This window comes from Ranitomeya imitator, chromosome 5 (genome assembly GCF_032444005.1).
Source record: "Ranitomeya imitator isolate aRanImi1 chromosome 5, aRanImi1.pri, whole genome shotgun sequence".
Classification (NCBI taxonomy): Eukaryota; Metazoa; Chordata; class Amphibia; order Anura; family Dendrobatidae; genus Ranitomeya; species Ranitomeya imitator.
Window position 1 is genome coordinate 235,558,329 of NC_091286.1, and position 6,846 is coordinate 235,565,174.

The following is a 6,846-nucleotide window of genomic DNA, read 5'->3' on the forward strand; positions in this document are numbered from 1 at the left end:
TGATGGTGGTCCTGGGGAAGAGGAGGATGCCTTTAGGGTTAATAATATGTCTAAGTACAGATCTGTCGTCTCCCAGGCAGTTTTCCATGAGAAGAACAAATGAAGAAGGACCAGGAAACGGATGAGAAGGAAAATGTGATGGACGCGCAAGTTGGGAGATGAAGAGGATAATGATTCCCTCTCTGTTGTCCTTGGTTGTCAGGAGGGGATGGAGGAAGCAAGCTTGAGTGTTATCCCGCCACCAACACACTATGGACTTGGACCTCAAGAAATAGACAGACCCATGAGCGTCTTCTTGCAGCACTATTTGCAACGTGATTGTTGCCTGTATTGTTAGGATTCTAAATAGAGCTGACTGCTGAGTTGCCAGTCTATTTGATCCACGATACAAAAGTACATTTTTCCAGTTGCTTCCCCCCTGGAAAGGGACGTGCCCATGCTGCAGTATCAAAACATGCTTGAAGACAATCTTGACAGTGATTTACTCCAAGACAACAGTGAGGCACATAGTGTGCATCGCAGTGATAGGCTTCCAGCCACAGGAATGTTGAGCAACAGAAAACCTTTTTTTTTTGTTTTCATCTGCATGAGCTCTGCAGACAGGTTTATTTCACTGTCACAAAATTACAAAGTGGGATATGGCGGGTTGTATGACGTTTAGCAACAGATTTTTTTTTGCTTTTTTAATATGCATGAGCTCTGCAGACAGTGGAATTTCATCGCCACTAAATAACAAGGTGCTGATTCACGATGGCAGCTGCCCAAAAAAGTATTTTTTCATGGCCAATAGCTCAAATCACAGAACAATGTCAAGACACCACTAAATGACAAGATGACATACTCCTTGCTGTATCACATGAAAAAATAAGATTTAGAAAGGTGTACTTGTGCATGGAGTACAATAGAAGTAGTGCACAACACACTTCTATGAAATGTGCATGCTGCCTTTGTGGACCTCAGTAATTGCAAAAAAAAAATTCTGCTGGAAGGTCGATTTCACAGCCTCAGGACACTGTTAGCTAAACTATCTGACTAAAACAACCACCTAGCTAAGTGCCTAAAATCTAGCTCCAAACAGTCACAGTGCTAGGAGCAGCCTCTCTGCGCTGTTAGAGTCAAAATGGCACTAAAACAAGATGTGTGTTCTTTATATGGAGAGTGAAATGATTTCAGCAGCCAATGACAGAAGCCATTGTGTCAGGACATTGTGGATGTTTCCTGTGCCCTGATTGGCTAGCCGCAATGTGCACACATAAAGTTAGAAGAAAAAAAAATTACAGTTTACAAGATGGTTACTAAACTCTCCCAACCCTCTCCCCTCATCAAACACGTGCCCCACGCTCATCATACACCAACATTATCGTAGTCAAAGTGCCGAAAATGCTTTAGTGGTAACACACATATTTTCCCTCACTTTTTAACCCCTTTCCGACATCGGGCATAATAGTACGCTGATGTCAGACTCCCTCCCTGTGATGTGGGCTCCGGTGGTGAGCCCACATCTTTCCCAGCACATGTCAGCTGTTTTTAACATGACGTGCCCGGAGCAGCCGCAGGTGGAATCACGATCCTCCAGCAGCTATTAATCCGTTAAATGCCACTGTCATACGCTGAAGAATGGAAGAATTATGGCTGTTTGAACAACAATTCAGGCGGCTTCAGGACGAACAATCAAGTTTGGTTCCAATGGAAAATGGACTGTTTATATTATACATCTGATTATGTGCCCAACCTTTTAAGTCATATACATTTAGCATATATTGGGGGTAGTTATTTATTCACGTTTTTCAATTTTGATATTTTCTGGTATTTAGTCAACATAGCAAGATTGTTAATGGACATGATAGGATATCATTGGTATGTTCTAGCGATGTATATTATATGTTTGTATTTATATGTAATTACAGTATACTGTATGTGGGTTTAGGGGTATTTTATTCTATATTACTTTTTTTATATTACATTTGTATGTAATGTGATAGTGTGTTTATGGTAATAACACTTAGGTACTTTGTAGCATGATATTTGTAGATTGGCCCTATGTAACCACCACTTATTGGGATTACATTAAATAATAACATCATGGCACGCTGTCACTTTAATTCACTTCTAGCACTTAAATATTTGTCCTTACTATATGCAACATATACAGATCTAAACAGGACACTTTAACTCTTCGGGCACTATTCGTCTTTTTTATCTCGTCTTTTTCCTCTTTATTCCAGGATAGTGCGCATGCGCTCCTCCCCTTCCTGACACACTTCCAGATGCGCTCGTTCACCCGATCGCTTGCATTCCAAGCTTGAGCTTCGGGGAGCGCATGTCCGGAAGTGAGGTTTAACACAAGGGATTTGGAGGAGATGCTCATGCGCCGATAATATCCTGTGAGTAATTGATTATGCCTGCATCATTGCACATGCCCCAGAATGACCTTATTGGTCTGCGCACGCCATATATACCTGTCTTCGGCCACCCATAGACATGCCCCCGGAAGAAGCAGATGCGAAACATGTGTCGGGATGAGGAGGGACGCCGATCTCGTCACCGGGTCTGCAGTGTACTACACTAATCGGGTAATATACAGTATGCGGTTTTCTCTTTATTAGTAAAATGCACGCATTAGGGATAAATATGGCTTTCTTTACATAGATCAGCAATGCTATTATCCATAAACTGTCACTAGACGGAATATAGCGTGACTCACACTTGCCTGATATATAACTTATATATATAACGGTATATTTAGCTGGGATATTGAGATGTATTTGCTTTAAAATAGTCCCGTATTTTTCATTACTGTGTAGCACTGATTTGGACCAGGTGTCCCTCCTGCTTAGGGCACTCTTGTTCGTTTTTGCTATATGTGACAATTATTTGTCTTTAAATTATTTATCAATAAAATTCTGGATTTTAATATTTAATAACTGGATCTCTTCTTGCGGCTTCTGGTTATATGTTAGTCCGTATTTGGGTAATCACCTATTCCACAACCTGACAAAGCAGCCACCCGAGCAAGATCCAAGTGGTCTGATAAAAGTTGGCTAGCAAACCTGAAGTCTGAATCTAGTCCTGAGAATGTAGAACAGTATCGCTGCGGTTGTAAGGAACACCCTGACAGTCTCTGCTCTGAGAAGCCAATACTCCAAAACCCTGGGCCAGTAGGAGAGGTTGCCCTTGGCGAGAGTACTTCCTCTCCATCAAAGTCAATGACTGTTTCTTTGCCTTCTGGGAGCTTTGGTATTTGGGAGCCATACAGAGTCGGTGTATGATCTCTGTCCTACAGCTCCAGCATCCGGTGAGGGCGTTGCCTGGTGTTGGCCGAGCCCTACTTAAGAGCAGTCTAGTCCTTCAGGGACAATTTCAACTTCAAATTGGAGAATTATGTACGAAGAAGTTCGTCTTTCATATGCTGTCTGGTATGCCCATGGGTCATTCTGAGCCAAAAACTCTACCACCTGTTCTGGTCTGGAGAATCAACAAGGTGCTTCACTTAAATCAACCTAGTCATGAGAAGTGTCTGGTTCCCATGCGTCAAAAGCAGTCAGTGTCATCTTCTTCTTCAGCTGGTCTGCTAGTCGTCGAGTCAAGGTGTGCTGACATCTCCAAAGATGGGGAAGCGGTGACGTTTTCTCCACACATTTCCAACGACTATACTAGTAATCTGTTCCCGGTTACATCCCTGCCTCTTTGATGTTTTCTTCTGGATATCAGGCAGAAGATGGATCCTGTGAGAGTACCTTCAGCTTCCATGTGGCTGGTTGGTGAAGATACCAAAGAGGAAGCGCTCATGTCTCAGTTTTCTACCTACCAGGAGGAAGAAGTTCTGTTAATTGCATCTTCCATGGTGAGAGCTGACTTCGTTGGGCAGAAAGAGACTTGGCACTCACGGACTCCTGATTTCATGCCTGCCTCATTCTACCCTAAAGATGTCATGATGGCTTGGACTGTGTGGACCTATTCTTCTGCAGGTCATTCTGGCGGGCTTGGAGAAGAGGGGGCATAAAAGGGGGTACTGTAACAACCCTGCCGGCATCACTGCATGGCCTCCCATCCCCCAGCTGCCTTACACACCTACTTGCTCACTACTCCGGGCCATGCTGTGAGTTCTGTCTGCTGCCGGCTCCATGCTGTGTGCCTCATGTCTCCTGCTTGCTCTTTGCATTCTTCCTGGCTGTGTGCTTAGGGTGGTGGCCCCAGAACTTCCTGATTCTTGTAGTGTCAGTGTGCACCTTCCTAAGGTGTCCCCAGCCAATTGCCAAGAGGCCTCAAGTACTTAAGGCATTCCCACCCCTAGGGGAATGCCTGAGCAACTTACTTCTCGCTGTTGAGGTGCCAGGTCCCGCCTCTATCTCTTGTGTTAGCCATCCAGTAGGGCGTCGTACCCTGGCCTGTACCTGTGTTCTGTTACTCCCGTGTCTGCCACCCAGTGAGGCCTTGAACCCTGGCCTGTGTCCTTATTTCTGTGCCTTGTCCCATTCCCGACCCTGTCTTAACCTAGTCCTATTGCTGTATCCATTTATATCCCAGTCTTGAGCCTTCCCTACCTCTCTGTGTGTTTCCTTGTGTTCACTCCTTCTGCTCTCAGCCCCTCCTCCTGTGTTTCTGCTCCGCCTCCTGTGACTTTGCTCTGCACTCTGCTCTGCATCCTGTGACTTTGCTCTGCTTCTGGCTCTGCACTCTGCGACTTTGCTCTGCTTCTGGCTCCGCACTCTGTGGCTTTGCTCTGCTCTTGGCTCTGCACTCTGTGGCTTTGCTCTACACTTGACTTTGCACTCTGTGGCTTTGCTCTGCTCTTGGCTCTGCACTCTGTGGCTTTGCTCTGCTCTCGGCTCTGCACTCTGCGGCTCCTCTCCTTGCGGTTCTGCCTTGCTCCGCTCCTTGCGGTTCTGCCTTGTTCTGCTCCTTGCAGTTCTGCTCCGCTCTCGTTCCGCACCTCACGGGCCTTTGTCCTTACTGTCTGAACAGGTCCCTAGCTGTTCCCATATGTCTCATACCAGTCTGTGCTCCTGTCCTCCCTGAATCAGTCCCTGCTCCTCCAGTCTGAACAGGTCCCAACCTGTTCCCATATATCACTCACACTTGCCCGTGTTCCTGTGCCTTCCGAGTCAGTTCCTGTCCCTTCTGTCTCAGCCATGCCCAAGTGCCTGCCAGTGTCTCAGAGGTGCCCACCTTCCTGCCAGTGTTTCAGGTGTGCCCACTTGCCTGCCTGTGTCTCAGCCGTGCCCGCCTGCCTGCCAGAATTCTGTCCCCCAGTGGGATTAGCAGCCACAGGCAGACACCACCCTGGAGTGGTACCTGGTAGCTACCTGCCGCACAAGCCTGACCTTGCCATCAGAGGCTCCAGTGAACACCAAGGTTTCTACTCAGTCATGCCCCTTCCAGTGTAGTCTGCTTTGTGGCACAGTAGGGCCACACCCCCTCGCTTGCACCCAGGGCCGGACTGGGACTAAAATTCAGCCCTGGCATTTGAAGTTACACAGGCCCACTTGTCACATGGTGACTGTATAATATCTTTGTAAACTTGTAGGCAGGGCCAGTTGTAGGCAAAGTGGGGCCCTAGGCAAAGTTTAAAATGGGGCCCCGAATGCTAACATATTGCGCATCACACAGAAGCATTTCGGTTGTATTTACATGCGCTGAGTTCAGGCCGCTAAATGAGTTTGATCGACAATACTGAAGTTGTTCAACACTTGTTTCCCGGCCTCTTTCCACCAGCTGAGGAATAATGATGGGACAGAACCATCACTAACAGATCACTAACAGATCACCATACAATATCATGTTATCAGCAGCACATCTACAGTTTACATCGGCGATGTGCTGCTGAGAACAAGGATTTTTTTTCTGGCAAAAACAATCTGAATATGCAGCATTTTACTTGTTTAGTAAAATACACCCCATAGTCCTCCATATATTATAATGTGCACCACAGTCCTCCATATAGTATAATACACTCCCTATAGTCCTCCATATATTAAAATACACTGCTCAGTCCTCCACATAGTATATTACACTCCTCATAGTCCTATATAGCATAATACACTCATCATAGTGCTCCATATAGTATAATGCTCCACCATAGTCATCCATGTAGTACAATTCACTTCCCATAGTATAATGCACCCCATAGTTCTTCATATAGTATAACGTATTCCCCATAGTCCTCAATACAGTATAATGCAGCTCACATACAGTATAATGCAGCCACCACCCTACAGAGTATAATGCAGCCACCCCAGAGTATAATGCAGCCACCAGAGTATAATGTAACCCCCCAAAGAATATAATGCAGCCCACCCATAGAGTATGATGCAATCACCCCTCATAGAATATAAATATAATACAGCCCCCATAGAATATAATGTAGCCCCGAATAGAATAGAATACAGCCCACCTCCCCATAGAATATAATGCAGCCCCATCAAAGAGTATGATGCAATCATCCCTCATAAAATCTAATACAGCCCCCCATAGAATATAATGCAGCCCACCTCCCCATAATATATAATGTAGCCCCCCATAGAATATAATGCAGCCCCCCATAGTATATAAGACAGCCTCCCCCATAGAATAGAATATAACCCCGCAATAGTATATAACACAGCCACATAGTATATAACACGGCCTCCCCCATAGAATATAATATACCTCCCATAGTATATATCAAAGCCCGCATATAATATAGCACAATTTGCATAGTATATAGCACAGCCTGCATAATATAGCACAGCCCGTGTAGTAGTATACAGCACAGCCCGCGTAGTAGTATATACAGCACAGCCCGCGTAGTAGTATATACAGCACAGCCCGTGTAGTACTATATACAGCACAGCCCGCGTAGTAGTA